Here is a 19,878-nt window from a genome sequence, read left to right as displayed (position 1 = left end):
AGGAGAGCTCACAAAGTGTGTCTGACAAACAAATGTTGAAATAAAATATTAAAGGCGAACATAGGACACGTTTTCTCTAGCCTGTCTATGGCTGGAGGACATACTTGCCTAGGAGCACCCCTTCATTTTGCTTACCCAGTGAAAACTGTACCCTCCATCTTTCCAAGGACAGGTTTTTAGGTAAACACTTTGTTCATATAGAGGACGTGTATGCCTCAGCACTTACTGTAACTTGGTTGGTGAGTCTCAGTAACTCCACGATTTAGTTCAGGAAGCTCGTTCACATTTGAAGCATGTTGTTCAATTTCATAAATTATTCTGGCTAATTTCTTTTCCAAATATATATTCCTCCATCCCATTGATTAGTTTTTCACTCCAGGAAGGGAAACAGAGTAAATCTTTGAGCCTTTTCAGAGACTCTATTATATACTAGCAAACAAATGTTAATTAATTCACAGAAATTGTTAGCTTTAAATGGCAGGGCCCTCAGTATATAGCCAACTTAACTCCTTATTGGAATGGCATGTAATTATCTTTTTGTCTTGAGTGCTTAGCACATTGCCAAGGTCAATGAGCACACACTCAATGTCCAATAACTGCCTCTCAAAGGAACAAAAGATTCAATAAATATAATGATAGATATATGATCCATTGAAACTTTCCTTCTTGCTTTAATAGTGGTGTGCTTCAATTTCAGGTCCACTTTCTCAGTAGGAATAAACCACTTGGGAATATCTACTGTCTACTCCACTTCAGCTCTTCCAAGAAACATTTATATTTCACTACTGAGGGAATGGACTTTTCAAAGGTCCAATAGCTAGAAAATGACAGATGAGGTTTCAAACCTTTGAGCTTGATTCTGGAGTCTGTGACTAAATGCAGCACTTGATATCACTTCTCGGGGCACATCTTCAGAGTCTTCCCAGCCTCCTGCCCATGTGTCACCTGGACCTGCTAGCTTATAGTCAAAAGTCTTGCCACTTTGTCTTCCACCAACACATACGGCAGAACCTCTCTTAGCTTTATCATTTATACCAACCCTCCTCATGCTACCAAATAAGACTGTGAAACCAAAGCTCAGCAATTCCTCTACGTAATACTTCCGTCTACCCAAAAGGATTAGTACAATCTTCCTCTGCTCCTATTAGCTCTGTTTCTTAGTAGTTCCTTTGACCAAGTTTATGACTAACACACCCATAGAAAAGCCACAGCATTTCAAATATAACAACTTGCATCTTTCAAAATTATTTCTTTTTATTTAAAAATCTTCATGCCTACTTATAGATTTTGTGTGTGTGTTATTGCAAAAAAGCAGTGATTTTCCTCATGTTCCATCGAAGTAAAAAAGAAATGTTCAGAAGATTGGAATCAAGTCATTAACAAATCTAACTCTCAATCCTAAAAATTTAGTTATTTCGCAAATGAACATGAAAGATCTAAATTATTACTGAATCAGTTTTGAAGAAGTATGGCAAAAGTAAATTGCAAAAATATTCTAAGAGCAAAATCTAGACAATGTTATTTAAAGTGAACCAGAGGTTGAAAACACATGCAAGCATTTTTGAAAGATAGAAATGCTTTGCTGTCCACGCACTGCCATATGTTATCAAACTATCTGAATGCTGTCTATGGCAACAGTTCTCAAATTTTTGAATGCAACATCATACACCTGAAGAATGAATGGTGTCAAGAAATGGCACTTCCTCAAGCCTTGACTAATTCTACTGAAAAGAATGTTAGTGACTGAAACCTAAACAAAAATATTTTAAAAAGTTTTTTCCAACAGTGCTGATATCCACAAGGTTTTAAAAACATGGGAACATACTTGGCTCTCAGGACCAAAAGATCACATAATAGATGTAAAATACATTTCAATCAATTGCTTAAAATCTTCAGTTAGGCATAAACTGTTCGTATTACCTTGTACTCATTTTCTACTACTTAAACACCTCCTTGCAAAAAAGAATGGTGTAGGTTACCCAATGTAAAAGTATGTTTCCCAACACCTTTTCCTAGAACAAAAACAAAGTATAAAACCATAATTATGGTACAGCTTAGTGCTGATACACGTAAGTGTATGGCTTTTTATATGTGATACCTAATTAGGTATGTCTTTGTCTTTTCTATCAGCTATAAAAAACACAATACATCTTGTCAATTTATTTTCTGGATGTGTGGGTGTTTGTATGTTTTGAATACACAGACCTTCAAAAAGATTGGTAGTTAGACAATAACAAAGCTCTTTTTTTTTTTTTTTTTTTTTTCATGTAGCCTGCTGGGTTTTTACATCTCATTGCTAAAACTCAACAGAAAATAAACATATCTGAATCATTAGAGAAATACTGAAATATTTCATGGGCATTTTCTTTTAAAACATCTATAATAGCTCTATTAATACTTGTCAATCATCATGTGTTCTTAGTCTTTTTAGATTTTTAAATGTAATTCTCCTGTCTTTGTTGAAATCTTTTATTCTGTTACCTTTAGTATCTTCTACACCACTGCACATTTCTGAAATTAAAATGTATTTTTTTCTACTTGATTTGTCTTCATCCTTTCAATTGCCAAAGTTGCTTCTACAATTCAAAAAAATACTCAGATTACAAACTTTCTTGTCATTTTTTTCAATCAAAACACTCACCTGAATGCTTTTCAGATAATTTTATTGTATGTTTATTTCTGCCAGGCAAACAGTTTCCGAATGTCTAACAATAAATTACTACCTGTCTAAAGAAGCCATGCTGTTTGAAGGGCTTCCCTCAGCTTAGTTCCTTGAAGAAAAATGAAATGGGCTCATTGCAAAACAGTATTCATAAAGGAGAGCAGCATATATTCTGTAAAACTCCCGTGTTGATACAGTCTGTCAGGTTAGCAACTAAAGTTATCTTGTGATGGATTTTCAGAAAACACTGGTATTCATTCAAACACAGAAGCGGCACTTTAGAATAGAAAGTGAATTAAACTTGAAAAAGAGAAATACAACACTGATTCAAAGAAACTCCTTTTTGAAACATGTCCAAACATAATATTAAGTGCATGCAATCAGTTACAAGTCATAGGTTAGAGAGCCCCCACAATTCACAGAAAATGTACAATTGTCAACCCTATGAACTGTCATCAGTACAAGGAGATGAAACAAGACTATAGCTTGTTTCTGTCTCTGCTTAATATAAGAAAGAGAATTCTGCTCCCAGAAGCACTTGCACAGTTTCTATGTCCTGCTGCTTGGAAAGGTCTTGAGATTTATCTACTGTGATCAAGGAAGTGCCTTGAATCCTGAATACGATGTAGGTAGACTCAACAAAGGATCTGATGCAAATTAAAGGAGCAGAGAGCCTGAAATGATGCTTGCAGACCTGTCATCTTTTTTCTACAGCTCTTTCTCAGTTTTCCAAGGTAAATGAGCCCACAGCTCCAAGCTAAGAGTCCAGTCAAGAAGTTAAAAGCCTTCTCTGATACTGAGTGCTCCCATACCATGAGTTGTAACATTTTTCATAGAGCTATCAATGAGTCTTCCTCTTGATATAGTGGCCAAACACAGGAACATATATTCATCACAATTGTATTACCATTTCATTGTCCTAGTTCTTCATGAAGAAGCTAAATTATTAAACAACAACAACAACAAAAATGCTATGGGAGCAGGTGAGATTAGTTTAAATTGCATGATTGTGGAAAATCAAAATCAAAGCATTTCCCAGGGGTCAGTGAAGGCAGGTACCAACCATAGAATAGTCCTCCTGCTGAGGCCAGATTAACATTCCAGAGGGAGGAAAGAAGAATTGCCCCTTTCAATCACAGCTTAGCTTTGATGGTATGCTAGGCAGAGAGGAGAGCCATCTGAAAGTGATAAATATATTTGGAGGAAGGAGATGTATTGTTTATGTTTTCTTTTCCCACTCCAAATTCTGGACAGAGTAAGGATATGGCTTTTGGGGAAGCTGTCAATTGTTTGGCTTCATTATGCAATCAATAGCAGTTCATTCCTGAATAAAACAGAGGCAGGCAAAGAGGATGAAAAGTCCCCTGGGCCAGCTGGTCAGTTTTACCAACATCCACATAAAGTTTTAAAAGAGAACATTGATAAAAAACCCCTTTGAATGCCTCTCCTTTGAGAGGAAGCCCTAAGCTTCTGGCGCTTGGTTTGCTGCCTGTTTTTCTCAACCAAATTACAATCCCTCTGCAAGAGAAGTTATGGTCGCTCTTTATATTTCACCTGAACGAGCTAAATAAGCATTTATTCACAGAATGTTAATACACATTTCCGTTATAGATGTGCCCTATGACTTTCAATTTGGTGGCTCAGTTTCATGTGGTCAGATTTTTTTGAGCCCCCAGTAATCCTGGGAAACTGTTCAGACACAGAGGTAGAAAAACTAAACCTCGGTATGAGCACTGCGTGCCATGTCAAAGGAGCCACAGCATGATGCCCTTAGTTATTTGGACTATTCTCTTCCATATACATCAACAGGCAAGGTGAAGTTCCCTAAGCCTGATCTTTAAATTGTTGACACTTTAGCTCTTCATAGCAAAGTAGTTCAGTTAGCTGACTACCCTGTCTCTTCAGTCTATTCACAGTGCCTTTTAGATCTCACTGAAGCCATCTATTCCCAAATCTCCCTTGAAACATTTCATCCTTAGACTGTGTCTCTTTTACAAAGTACTTCCTATATCTCATAATGGTCTTGGCTTGGTAGGGAACTCCAGAGGTACCTGATTTAAACTTCTAAATGTAGAATTTGCCGTGGCAGACTGAATTTTCCACAGTATCTCATTTTTTAAAACTTATTTATTGACTTCCAAAGTGGTTGTACCAGTTTACATTCCCACCAGCAATGGAGGAGGGTTCCCCTTTCTCCACAACCTCTCCAACATGTGTTGTCACTTGAGTTTTTCATCTTGGCCATTCTGAAGGGTGTAAGGTGATATCTCAGGGTCGTTTTGATTTGCATTTCCCTGATGGCTAATGAGGATGAGCATTTCTTTAAGTGTTTCTCTGCCATTCGATATTCCTCTGTCGAGAATTCTCTGTTTAGCTCTGTTCCCCATTTTTTAATTGGATTACTTGGTTTGCTGCTTTTCAGCTTCTTTAGTTCTTTGTATATACTGGATATTAGTCCTCTGTCAGATAAAGGGTTAGTGAAGATTCTTTCCCAATCCGTAGGCAGTCGTTTTGTTTTGATGACGGTGTCCTTTGCTTTACAGAAGCTTTTCAGTTTCAGGAGGTCCCATTTATTGATTGTTGCTCTTAGAGCCTGTGCTGTTGGAGTTCTGTTCAGGAAGTTGTCTCCTATGCCAATGAGTTCTAGGCTGTTCCCCACTTTTTCTTCTAAGAGATTTAGTGTATCTGGTTTTATGTTGAGGTCTTTGATCCACTTGGACTTTAGTTTTGTGCAGGGTGATAAATGTGGATCTATTTGCATTTTTTCTGCATGTAGACATCCAATTAGACCAGCACCATCTGTTGAAGATGCTATCTTTTTTCCATTGAATGGTTTTGGCTGCTTTGTCAAAAATTGAGTATTCATAGGTACGTGGGTTTATTTCTGGGTCTTCTATTCAGTTCCATTGATCCTCCTTTCTGTTTCTATGCCAATACCATGCAGTTTTTATTACTATTGCTCTGTAGTACAGCTTGAGATCGGGAATGGAGATACCTCCAGATGATCTGTTGTTGTACAGGGTTGTTTTGGAGATTCTAGGTTTTTTTGTTTCTCCATATGAAGCTGAGAATCTTTTTTTCAAGGTCCGAAAAGAATTGAGTTGGTATTTTGATGGGAATTGCATTAAATCTATAGATTGCTTTTGGTAAGATGGTAATTTTTACTCTATTAATCCTACCAAGCCATAAGAATGGGAGATCTTTCCATGTTCTGATATTTCTTCTACTTCTTTCTTCAGAAGCTGGAAATTTTTTTCATATAAGTCTTTTATTTGCTTGGTTACTATATGTCCTTTGTGGTTATTGTGAAGGGTATTGTTTCCCTAATTTCTTTCTCGGCCCTTTTGTCTTTGGTATACAGGAGGGCTTCTGATTTTTTTGAGTTGATTTTGTATCCAGCCACTTTGCTGAAGGTGTTTATCAGCTGAAGGAGTTCTCTGGTTGAATTTTTGGGGTCACTCATGTATACTATCATATCATCTGCGAATAGTGACACTTTGACCTCTTCCTTTCCAATTTGTAAGTCAATCTGGTGCTTTCTCAGACAATTAGGAATAGCGCTTCCTCAAGACCCAGCTATACCACTGCTAGGCATATACCAAAAATTTGCTCAAGTACACAATAAGGACATTTGCTCAACCATGTTTGTAGCTGCTTTATTTGTAATAGCCAGAACCTGGAAACAACCCAGATGTCCATCAACAGAGGAATGGATACAGAAATTGTGGTATTTTTACACAATGGAATACTACTCAGCAATCAAAAAGGAGGAAATTATGAAATTTGCAGGCAAATGGTGGGATCTAGAAAAGATTATTCTGAGTGAAGTATCCCAGAAGGAGAAAGACAAACATGGAATATACTCGCTTATATAGACCTAAAAGATAGGGTAAACATAATGAAATCTATACACCTAAAGAAGATAATCAAGAAAGCGGACACGGGGTATGATGATCTATCCTCATTTAGAAAGACAAATGGGATATGCATTGAACATATGACAGGAGTCTACCGCAGAAAGCATCTGAAAAACTCTACCTAGCAGTGCTCCAAAGTAGATACTAAGACTCATAACCAAACCTTCGGCAGAGTGCAGGGAATCATATGAAAGAAGGGGAGTCTGATGTGGAAAGGATAGGAGCTCCACAAGGACCAAACCTATCTGGGCACAGGGTCTTTTCTGAGATGGACACTCAACCAAAGTCTATGAGACGACAAAACCTAGAACCTCTGCTTGGATGTGACCCGTGATAGTGCAGTAATCAATTGGTTTCCCATAGTAAGGGGAACAAGGACTATTTCTAACAGGAACTCAATGACTGGCTCTTTGACCTCCCCACCTCCCAAGGGAGGAGCAGTCCTGTTAGGCCACAGAGGAGGACTTTGCAGCCAGTCCTGAAAATACCTGACAAAAGGGAGTCATATGAAAGGGGAGGAGGTCCTCCCCTATTAGTGGACTTGGAAAGGGGCAGGGAGGAGATGAGAGAGGGAGGGTGGGATTGGGGAGGGAATGAGGGATACAGCTGAGATACAGAATTAACAAAATGTAACTAATGAGAAAAATAAAATTATAAAAAAACTTATTTATTTATTTTTAATTTATTACAATTTATTCACTTTGTATCTCAGCCGTAGCTCCCTCCCTTTTCCTCTCCCAATCCCACCCTCTCTTCCTCTTCTCCTCCCATGCCCCTCCCCCAGTCCACTGATAGGGGAGGTCCTCTTCCCCTTCATCTGACCCTAGCCTATCTTAGGCAATATGAAAGTACTCCCATAGGGAAACAAAGGCAGTACATGGGATTTTCCTTAACCCTGAGTGAACCCTTACCATGGCACATGGCTCTACATGCGTTCTCAGACTTCATCATGAGATGCTGCTTTCCACCTCAGACTCTTGGAACACGACTGCTATGCACTTAAAGAAGGCCATGTGGTTCATAAAGGGTTACCTGTAGAAAGAAACTGAGGACTCCGTGCACAGACCAGCAAAGCTACCAGCTAAGGGTTGGCACTAATGTACCTATTGTGTGAGTAGGACATTTTGAAAGGGAAAGTTTTTGTCAAACTCTGAACCACCCTATCAGATTATGGAGTATAAAGGAGCCTTTGCTGAGCACCCCAACAAAATTACAGGTACATCTACTACATGGTTATGGCTCTGAGCTGTTGCGTTTTCAGGATTGCTCTGTAGGCCTTTAATACTTGGTGACCTATTTGTGCATTTAAACTCCACACTTGTGTTTACGCTTGTGAGTACATGTGTACATTTTAAAGCACAAACTGAGCGTGTTAAAAGACAAGGCCCTGCTTCTTTTTAAATACTCAATCTACCAGTTCTGAACCTATTATCTGAGTTCAACCCACCACAGCCCCATCCCACCCTCTGGAACTGATGAGCGCTTTGATTCCTCTGAGGCTTCTTCCCCCAGCATGCCATGGTCTGAGAACTGTCTTCAGTGCCATCTAAAAAAAATGTCAAAAGCTATCTAAAAGCTTCCAAAGATGAAACAAGCCATTCCCATGAGCAGTATATCTAATTTTACACATACTGGCACTCTTCATTACACATTGAAGTGACAGACATTTACTGAGAAGTTATTATATACTCATTGTACTTTGCACCGTGCTAAGCATTATGTAAAAATAGATGAATTAGACTCCTACATAATTTTTATAGGTGTTAAGAGCATACCCAGTCGCTGCAGGATCACTGGGGCTCTGTATACAGAGATAAGCACAGACTCTCTTGAGGTTCTGTGATTTAACTAATGCTGAGCCTTGCTCAGAATAGTCAGGCTATGAGCTCGGACACTTCAGGTCAGGGTTGCCAGGTGCCTCACACAATCCTCCCACCGAATCCCTCATCACCTTTCTACACACAAATCAGTACAGCAGCAAACCAGGAGCCCTTATGGGAGAAACAGACAAATATTTACTGAGTCCCCATAAGTTCTATTATGTTTCTAAAATGTGTTATTATCTCAATTCTCACCAAAACCCTATACTATAGACACTGTTATTATTTTTCAGATGACCAAACTGGAGCACAGGAAAGGTTTTCTGTCAGAAACGATTATGAATTTATTTTAAAAAGCCAGGAATTGAACCCAGAAGCATTTTGTTGAGACATTCCTCAATGCTAATCTATATAGCTGTGTTGCTATGGTAGTTAATATTGATCATCAGCCTAATGGGCTTTAGAATCACCATAGAAACAAACCTTTGGGCTTGTCTGGGAGGAAGTTTCTAGATTAGATTAGCTGAGGGAATAACAACCCTAAATATGGATAACCCCATTCTATAGGCTGGGGTCCCAGATAGACTGGATAAAGGAAAGCAATCTAAGCTGAACACCCATCTCTTTCTGCGTCTTGACTGAACACTTGCAATACAACCAGCTACCTCATATTCCTACTGCCATGATTTTCTCACACTAATGGACCATATGCTTGAACTGTGAACCAGAATAAACTCCTCCTTCTACAAGTTACCTTTGTCAAGTATTTTATCCCAGCAATGCATAATGTAACTAATAAAGTTATGAACAAATTAGTGAAGTGCAACGTGAAAACATTAGTCAAAGACCATCCCACCTTCTCTACAATATACTATGTGTTTTCAAATGGGCTCTCTCTTAGTTACTGTTCTGTTGCTGTAAACAGACACCATGGGCAAACCAGCTTACAGAAGAAAGTATTTCATTGAGGTTTGTTTACACTCTTAGAGGATTAGTCTACGAACACTATGGCAGGGGGCACAGTGGCAGGCAGGCCTGATGCTAAAGCAGTAGCTGAGAACTCACATGTAACTGTGGGCTTTTCCACCCACGCCCCGGTTCCAAAACTGGCCGAGACTTTATTATTATGAATAAATGCCTAAGCCATGAGCTTTGGCTCATTACACGACTAGTTCTTAACTTATTTGACCCACTTATTCTATTCTATGTGTACCACATGGCTGGTTACCTTTCCTAACTTTCAGGCATCCATCTTCCACAGAGTCCAGGGCACATCTCCTATCTCTGACTCTATCCCAGAGTTCATCTCTTTCTGCCAGAAATCCCACCTTCTATTTCCTGCTAATAGGCCATCAGGTTTTTACACAAGAGATTCTCTCTACATTCACATGTGATCAGTAATGAGACAGAGGAAGAGAAAGAATGAGAGAGAGAGAGAACGGGGAAGGGTTGGGAGAGGAGGAGCACAAGGCAAGGTATCCTCCAGCCAGAATCCCCATTCTAAAATTCCCAGTACCTTCTAACTGGAAACAAATCCAATCTGGGGGCATATAGAGAACATTTCACTTTCAAAAATAAACAATATTTGTGTCATACCTCTATAACTGTTTCATTGCCACCATGAGGCATTGCTATAGATGCCATATGCCCTATGATTCAAGAGACTTGAAGCAGAAAATGTCAAAGCCACTACTCTGTTACAGCTATTGAATAAGTTACCTTAGCAATTTAGATTCCTTGGAAAATGTTAATGACTCATTAAAGAAAAAAAGATGTTGTACAAATCACAGCAATTCAGAACCATATAAGTATTCATTCAGTCCTACAAATCAAAGACAAAGAGCAGATAATATTGATTTCATAGGTTGTAACAATAAAAAAAAATTGACTTGTCAAATTCTGCAATAAAATTATTCTCTTGAAACACACATATTGGAAATAAGCAGATATTTACTCTATTGCATGTGATATTCTTTATAAAATGTAAAATAAAAACAGGCAGGAGTAGCTTAGCCTTGTATAGCATTTAATGAAGTTAAATTTGGTTTATAAGAATTCAATGTGCTTCATCATGTCAAAAGCTTTCTACTATGAAAAATAATCACTAGTCTCTTTCAGAGATACTATCACTTAAAATTTCCCAATTTACGTAAGAAAATCAAAAATTAATAAATTCGTATGAATTGACAGAATTACAGAATTCTAGTATTTATGTATTTTAACGTTTACACTGAGGCTTAGGATCATACTTCAAAGTGCTTACATATTTAGAAGTACAAAACTAACAGTTGCATACCGACCTTTGCCTCATGATTTCAACTTTAAAAAAACAAGACCAAAATTGAAATTGAGATAATGGTAGCATTTAGAGAAGCAGTAATGGAATAATTTTGATTTTGTAAATCTATTATCTTCTGTGCACAACTTCAGCTAGAGATCCATACTGAGTGTTGTAATCACATGTGGGTTTTAGAACCCTGACTGAATGCGTCTTAGTTTTTGTATTTACAGGCATTATAATTCTGCTTTCTGTCAAGGAGAGAGATAGATATAAATGGATCATTCTTAAAGTAATTTTGAAAACTCCCAGTTGCTATTTCTTGCTTTTTCTATGAATGGGCCTACTATCCCATTCATCAGAAGGTTACCATCATAGTGACCCAGTACTGCGCATTTCCACAGGAGTCCTGACATGAGGACACTGAATCCACCAAGGAAACGTCAAGGTCATATTAATAATTTGTGAATGAATTTCAGAATTTTGAATTTTTCTCAAAACTGTGAAAGTTGGAAGAATTTTGTCATCTATTTTGAGGTTTCCTTTTCATGTACATCAGTGAGACTTCTATTAAAAGAGCCAGCTACGGGCTTAGTACCATTTTCAGAACTGATATAAAGGCACAGGTGTAGAGGAAAAAAGAAGAAAAAAGAGTTTTTGTTTTGTTATTTTTTTATGAAAAAAGAAAAGAAAGATCCGAATGTAAGTACCTCTGTATTTCAGCTCTGTGAACTAAGATGATGACTCTTATCTGTATCCAAAAGTGTCCATTACAAAGATATCATGGAGGGTAGGGCTTCAACTCTTTATAGCTGATAGAAATAGCTCAAAGATCTCCATGGGTCTGTTTCAACTGTCCTCCTGTCCTGAAACTTCAAAAAGGAATAACAGCATTCCTTGACCACAGAGCGCAGTGGTTTGAGCCTCTCCATTTTACTATCCTTTTTCTGTCTTGAAAGAGGCCTTGTTTATCCAGAATGAAAAGAATGTTTTGAAGTGTGAGAAAATTCAAATGTCCCATTTTAAAGCCTGGAGTTCATCAGCTGGAGCATACAGCACTTACTTCAGGGGTCACTGGGTTATGCAACAGAACCAGTCTCCCTGCTCCGCAACTGTAGCTCTTCACCTGAAAACCTTTCCAAATCTCTCTGAAGTTGATTAGACTTCCAAGGAGCCAATTCATCTTGGCTGTGCTTTGTCATGTGACCTTGTCCAGTCAGGGTCCCTGCTTTGATTATGTGCTATCTCTTTCTCCTTGATGAAATTTTAGTTAACTCCTTTCTCAGTTTAATTGGTGGCAAGGATGAAAAGTTTGTTTGTACTACACTGTAATTTCTTTTATCAACCACACATAAGCTAACTATACTAGTATTGACAAGCCATTCTAGAATCTTTATCAAAAGAAATAGTCTTTTTAACTGGATGGTTATTATCTGTGTTAAAACTAAAATTTATTTTTGGTAGGTGAAAAATTGCCTTATCCTTATACTACAGAGTTATAGTTAGTGAAAATAGAGATTTGATAATGTAATATTTAGTAGTAGACTGGATGAGACCAGGCTTTTAGGGACCAGATTCACGTTTAAATTCGACATCAGGACTTGCAAACCCTGGGATATTTTTATAGATGAATGATCATAATAAAACTGATAATAATAACCCGTACCATTTGCTCGAAAAGTCATAGGCACATCTATACAGTGAAATAATCACTCTATTTGTCTTAGTCATGCCAGCAACCAGCTACAATGAGAGAGCTTGTTTCATTTCTGTTTCTAGTTTCCTTGATAATCAAGGGGTCAGTGATTTCTGCTTTTATGCTGAAAACCAGTTAGTAAATAAATAACCTCAATTCGTTTTCTCCTATGATTTTTGCCTGACCCAGGAGTTTTTAGCGTTAAAATTGTTCCAGAGGGTAATGAAGATGTTAGCTGTACTTTGGACAGTAATATGAAGATAAGGGAACAGAAGAAATGTTGAGTACCCTGTTTGTCCTTCTGAACGAGATTTCAGCATTCTCCCTAGGGTCCTTCTTGTTGTTCAGCTTGTTTGGGTCTGTAGATTTTAATACGTTTATCCTATATTATATGGTTAATTCCACTTATAAATGAGTATATACCATGTGTGTCTTTCTGCTTCTGGGTTATCTCACTCAGGATGAACTTTTCCAGTCCTGATGAGACTTGACTGGCTATGATCAGATAGTAGAGGAGGAGGGCTCCCCCTTTTTAGTGGACTAGGGGAGGGAGAGGGGGAAGAGGGAGGAATGGTAGGAGCAGAAGGAGATGAAGGAGGGGCTACAATCAGGATACAAAGTAAATAAATTGTAAAAAAAATAATAAAATAAAAATTAAAAAGGAAAAAAAATAAGAAAGTGATGAGTAGGAAATGATCAACTTGGAATGCTGGGGCAAGAATCAGATTTAAGCATGCCGTTTAAGGATTTGAACCATAGACCACTTAAGTAATCTGTTCTAAAAACTTGCATTATGATTGGTTATCAGATTAAATGAGCAACCTCAGGAAACCACTGGAAAAGTCTGGTTTGACTTGTTCAATCTCTGCTTAGTCAGCTCAATAGTGAGTACAGAAACACCCGCCAGGCGTATAGTCCTACTTCTTTGACTTTTCTACCCAAAGAAATGAGCTAAATAAATCAAATGTGTTCACCTCCACAGCTGTCAGTTATGTCTATTTGTAACATATTTCCATTTTGTGCTTATCTGCATTGCAAGGGGAAACAATTCAAAGAAACGGCTCATAAGTTTTACCACCTGTCAAGGGCAAGTGATTTTATTCTTTTCAATTATTCTCTTCCTCTTCTATGCCTTCCCCCACTTGCTCTTTTGCCTTTTACTTCCCCATCCCTTTCTCCTCCTAGTCATCCCAGGCACTTGCTCACTCTTCCTTGGAAGGGAATGCCTCTTAGTAGCCTTCTTTTCCTTTCCCCTCAGGGCCCAGCCCAGAAGCCCCTTTGGAAACCTCCCGATATGTTTTCCTATTTATTAAGTCATGAAAATATTTAACAATTCAAACTACAAAGAGATCAAAATGTAAATCTTGGAACTATATACGATCTTGTTGACAAAAACATCAGAAATGCCAATTCCTTCCCTCCTCTTTGTGAGCAAACCATCAAGACCAGTGAACAAAAGAACCTCAAAACTAACAGTGTGTCCACATTTCTCTTTATCTGGAACCACTTTCTAAATTTTGAGTAGGTTATGTGATAGTTTGTAAATCAATATTGTAGATGAACTAGAGACATGACTGAGAAAATAACAACAACAGTTTTTCTTTGGTAAAGCAGCTTATACTAGGGGGCTGGAGAGATGGCTCAGAGGTTAAGAACACTGGCTGTTCTTCCAAAGGTCCTGAGTTCAATTCCCAGCAACCACATGGTGGCTCACAACCATCTATAGTGAGATCTGGTGCCCTCTTCTGGTGTGAAGGCAGAATGCTATATAAATAAAAACTAAATCTTAAAAGAAATAATTTAAAACATTGACCTCTAATTAAAAAAAAAAAAGCAGCTTATACTAGACAATCATAATAATATAGTATCAATGACAAAATTAACATCCACCTTTTCTTGAGGTCTCTTAATTACTTCTCTAAACTTATCTATTGGCTGTTTCAGTCAAAGACTGTCACAAAGCATCCAAGACTGTTTTCCTTGGCCTAAGCTATCTCAGATTGTGAACGAGGAAGACAGATAAGGAGGGAAGGAAGGAGAGAGAGAGAGTGTGTGTGTGTTTTAAATTACACAAGACCCATGGTTTATTGAAGCTTTTCAGTAAGTATCTCTGAAGAAAGAAGGGATGAGTACAAACTGCTCATATAGTGCCTCTAGGATAATTTCTAATGAACCTTGGTCATTTATACACACAACTAGCTAACTGATTTAAAAATGAAACAACTTTCGAAGAAATTCATCAACTGCTCTTGGGAAGGGGAACAGGGAGCAAATGAGTTTCTGTACTTTCTGTCTCTTTGATAGGTAAAGCATTTAGTTGTTATTATTATTACAAAATAATTTGTTACCTTTTGGGGGAATGACTAATTCTACAGCTAAATAAGAAAATAGGTAGTTCATTTGCTGACAGGTGTACAGTGCAGAGTTCAAGGGTCAAAGGTTCAAAAAGCTACCAGAAACACATAGAAACAGATAGGTTCTTAGTTGCTACTTCATTTATTACTCTGGCATTCATTAATAATGAAAGTATCTGAATATTGAAGTTCAAACTGCCCAACATCTTAAAGGAAGTTGATAAGATGAGATAATCCTGAGGTCTACCCAGAATTTTCTGACTTATTTTAATTTTTCCCAAATGTAGAGTTAGTTAGCAAATATTTGTTGTCTTCATTTTGATGTCCCTTTTCTCACATGCCTTCCCAGGTGCCAAGGAGCTATCAAGGACCAAATAACAAGCAAGAAAGAGTTCCTGGGGTATAGAGGTAACTAAGCCAAAAGTGTTCATTGTACAAACAGGAGGTCCTGAGTTCCATTCCCAGCACCCATGTAAAAAAAATGCCAGGAGTAACAATGCATGCCTGTAATTCTGGTTGGTGAAGTAGAGAAGGAAGATCCTTGGGTTGCTGTCCAGCCAGTCTAGATGGATCAAAGAGCTCCAGTTTCATCAAGAGAGCCTGTCTCAAAAAAAAAAAAGAAAAAAAAAAAAAAAGAAAAAGAAGAGTGATTGAAGAGAGCACTCAGATATGAAACACAGCCCCAGAACCAATGTTGGTATACTTCACCTGCCTATAGGCGAAGGCTGTCTCCCTTCAGGCCAGGAAGCCAGGAGGATCAGGAGATAAGATGTGGAATCAGTGGGAAGCTAATTCAATTTTAATTTTAGAGAACATAGGCTGTATACCCCTTGAAGTGTGGTGGTCGGGCTCCAAGGTGTACGCATTTGGTTGGAACTGAGCTCTTCAAGGATGCTTGATTTGTACTAAACAGCACACTCCTATCAGAAGAACGGAAACTCACTGGTACCTAATTATCATACAGGCACAGAGATGGGAGAGCTAGCAGGGAGCTGTGTCAGAGGCTAAATGTCAACTGTGGTTAGGGCCATCTGTGTCTAAAGACACACTCTCCAGATGAAATCAGGCAGAGAGCAAGAGGCCCTGCTGGGAAAGAGGGAGGTCATACCTTTGAAGAATAGCTCTGAATGACTATCCAACTAGGCCAGCTACAACCAAAACCAGCAAAGTGCCTCTACCAACCAACAGTATCATTCTTATTTAAATGTTCTTACTCTTAGGTTTTGAGAAATTTACTCAGGGACTAGATAGACACCCATGCAACATTATAATTTAATCCACATAGTCTTTTGCCAAAAGATACAAAAAAAGGTTTGACCCATGTGAGCCTAACTAAAGCTAGAACATATAATTCCCCTGATTCTCACACATCAGAAATAACTACTCCTGTAATGCCGATGCATTTATCTGTCTCACTCGGAGTCCTTTTGCCCCACAGGGCTGCTGCATCTCTGCTTTCTCATATCCCCCCATTTTCACATTAGCTTAAGCAAAACTGAGAATAATTAATAGTGAATTTGTGCCTCTCGCATACAATAAAAACCAACTTGGAATTCTTAAAACAACAAACCTCTGGCCAGTGAATTTTGGCCACTCCTGCATGAAGAAATACATGAGAAATTTTATTAATCGTCATTGACAGTGATGTGACTATTCTTTAAAAACGAGAAAGAGATGATCGACAGGAACCAGCTTTTCTTCCCAGGTACTCTCTAGAGAACTGAATAACTTGAAGCAGCAGACAACAATTTTCTTTGAAAATGACCTTTCATATTAAATGAAAAGCTGAAGGGCTAGTCTCAAAGGGAAAGAAAATGAATAATCTGTAAGGCCAACTACTCATTCCTGAATACACACTGTTTATAAAAAAGAGAAGCTAAAATGTGACAATAAACATCAAAGTGTGTTGCATCACAAATTAAGTATATTTACCACTCTCAGGGTAATCTTGAAAAGCTCACTACAAATCAGGTACCAGGATAGGAACATGTTGACTTGGTTACCAAGAAATATACACTGGTCAAATGTAATTTTAGCAGGCATCAGAAATCCAAGCAGAGCTTTAAAAATAGGACATTGGAACCAGTCCCTCTTGATTTCATTTCTGATTCAGAAAGCCTTGATTCAAGAAATGTACACCTCTACCAAGTTCCAGGTGATCCACTGACCTGAAGACTGTATTGTGAGGACCACTAGATTAGATCATTCTGCTGCAAGAGTATGCATATTCTCTTGGACCAGGTAAAAATTAAGGTGTTTTTTTGTTTGGTTGTTTGGTTGGTTTTTTGTTTTTGTTTTTTTTTTTTTTGGTTTGTTTTTTGTTTTTTGTTTTTACTACTTGTCCTGACCAAGCTCAACTTGAAAAGATGAAAGATTGATTTGCTAGGCTCCAGCTTCTAGCCATATCCCAGCCTTCTCTGCCACCTGCCTTGGAAACTTCTAAGTAGACAGAGCTAGAGGCTGATAAGCATAAAATGTAGATGACACATTCACTCTGGATTCGTCAGAAGGTCTTTTTTTTTCCCCATAGCATACTCTGCATACCACCCCAGTTCCAATCTCAGAATGTATGACAAAGTCTCATATCTTAAAGGCTAGAAATGAACTTTCAGAGGGTCATGGCCTAATTTCACCTTTCTGATTAAAATGTTTGTGGCTCTGTTTTTATTAATGTCTTGATTTCTCCAAAGTTTCATCATCTTATTTTAAAGTGTCACCTCCCTCAACTGAAAAATCAAAAGGAATGAAAAGAAATTTGAACCTTTGACTTAGTCTAATGAAAGAGTAACAAATAAGACACCAAGTGGGTGGTTAAGGCTGATAATATTTTTGACTGATTTTTCTATAATAATTCAATTAAAAATCCCATTGGCAGAGATCCTGAAAACATGCACAGCATCAAAATTTTACAATATTTAGTACTTGATCTTAAAATAGCCTATACTCATTTGGTGTCTTTACCAACCCAAATACTTCAAGCAGAGTTTCTTTCTAATGTAATTTAGAATAGCCATTTATATTGGAGGCAAATCTCTATTGACTATTGGCTCACATCACTATGGTGCTTAATGTCTCCAAAGATAGAAATAAGGACCCAAAAGAAATTGCATTATAAAAGTTATATAAATATAATCACTGCAGTTTCTTCTTAGAGATTTTAGAGAACTGACCTACACTGGCTCTTCTTTGCCTCCTCCTTAAACATAAGGACCCCTAGACAAGCTGGGTGATGCCATTCAGAATGGCTGAATCATTTGGTCCCATCTAATCCTGGTAGAGGTCCTAGCTACAATGTCCACAATCCTATGCTCTCATCACAAAGTTCTCTAATGACAGTCTTGGATCTGTCATTAGAAAAGTTCAGCACTTTTTTAACCATAAATTGCATACAACTCTTTTGAATCCTTAGTCTATAATTTCTCATAAAAATTTTTGAGATCCTCTGGTGAAGATAAATGGCAAGAATTATTGGACTTTCAACTGTGATCCTTCAGTGTTATATGCACTGGATCATAACTCTATGGCTTTGCTTCCCTCATAAAACTAAACCACAAAGCCATTCTTTTCATTTCAAGCTTAACAGCACACAGACCCACGGGTGAAGCAATATAAACACTCTTGAGTAATTTCTCAAAACCAAATCTCCCCTGCAAAAACAGACATGAAACTCAGTGATGTGTAATCTCTCCCTGAACCTGTGAAGCTGTAGTTTCAGGCCACCCAAGTAGGCTGGTGTTGTTCACATGTTCAACTGAGACAGGCTAGGGAAGGAGCTGTAATTACATATTCGGGTTATCCCAGCCCCACCACTGTGTTGCTTTAAAGAAGTCACCAAAACAGGTGAACATTTTCGGTGGGGTGTAGGGGAAACCTCCTACATATAGATGCTTTCTTTCTTTTTTTTTAATAAAATGTAACTCACAGGATTCATTTAATTCATTGGTTTCTGATAGTCATCATTGCTCAGTGCATCATCCTCCTTCAATGAGCATTATCAACACCAGTATCCATAGGAAAATACACACACACACAAAAAAAACTGCATGTAGAATAAGTGCCAGCAATATTCATGCAAGTGTTCATAAAGGCTCTGGAAATGACAGCAAAAAACTAGAAGTGGGAAAATGTCCATTGTATACATTCTATGGAAAAGCCTTCCAAGAGAATAATAAGTTGGAGTCAAGTAGAGAAAGCACATGAACCTGCAACAATATGGATTTACTTTATATTTTCAAGTCTCTGTCTTAGGCTCTTTCTTTTTCCCTTTATTTCTTCTTTTCAAAAATTTCATACTCATGTACAATATGACTTAATCATATTTTCCCCCAATCCCTCCATCCAGCTGCCCTACAACATTAACTCCCAACTTCATGTCCCACACACCCCATTAAGTCCAATTATTGTGCTGTCCACATGCTCATTTGCATGAGGTCATCATAGGGACATAAATAACCTATCAATGACTACACCTCCTCACCAACACACACACCAAAAGAAAAATGATGCTCCTTCCTTTGGCAGCCATTAACTGTTATTAGCTCTCTAGTTAGGAGGGAGGATTTGGGAAGCCTCCTGGCTCCATGCTGGAATTTTAACTCTCTCAATTTTTTACAGGTCTTATGCAAGTAACTACTGTTACTTTGAGTTCATGTGTATAATAGCTATATCATGTCCCAGAGGCCAGCCTTCACCACATTCCTCAACACCAACCTCCTCTTTTTCCATGTTCCCTGACACTTTGAAGGGGAGACATGATATAGACGTGCTGAGCTTTTAAATGAAAACAATAATACCACTTCCCCCACTGAGAATGAAGAAATACTCTTTTAAAAATCCATTACAAATGGCAACCACAAAGTGCTACCGTAACTAGTAAATGCTATTTTACTTCTGTGATCTCTATGACTTCACTACTGTGGAAGAGTAATGCCAAGATACCACAGTAAAGACGATATATCCCGAAGCATACAGATTTGAAATTAAAGTGCAGAGATCCACATGCCTAACCAGTAACTATTTTCTGTGTGACTCAGGTTCATTGACCCCTCTAAACTTCATGATTCTCACATGTGAATTGTGCACAGGTAGAAGCCGCTCAAAAACACATACATGGAGGAGCAACACAAGAACTTGGCATACTTTTCTCCATAT

The sequence above is a fragment of the Meriones unguiculatus genome, chromosome 17 (genome assembly GCF_030254825.1).
Source record: "Meriones unguiculatus strain TT.TT164.6M chromosome 17, Bangor_MerUng_6.1, whole genome shotgun sequence".
Classification (NCBI taxonomy): Eukaryota; Metazoa; Chordata; class Mammalia; order Rodentia; family Muridae; genus Meriones; species Meriones unguiculatus.
The sequence above is the reverse complement of the archived record's forward strand: the minus strand, read 5'-3'. Positions refer to the sequence as shown.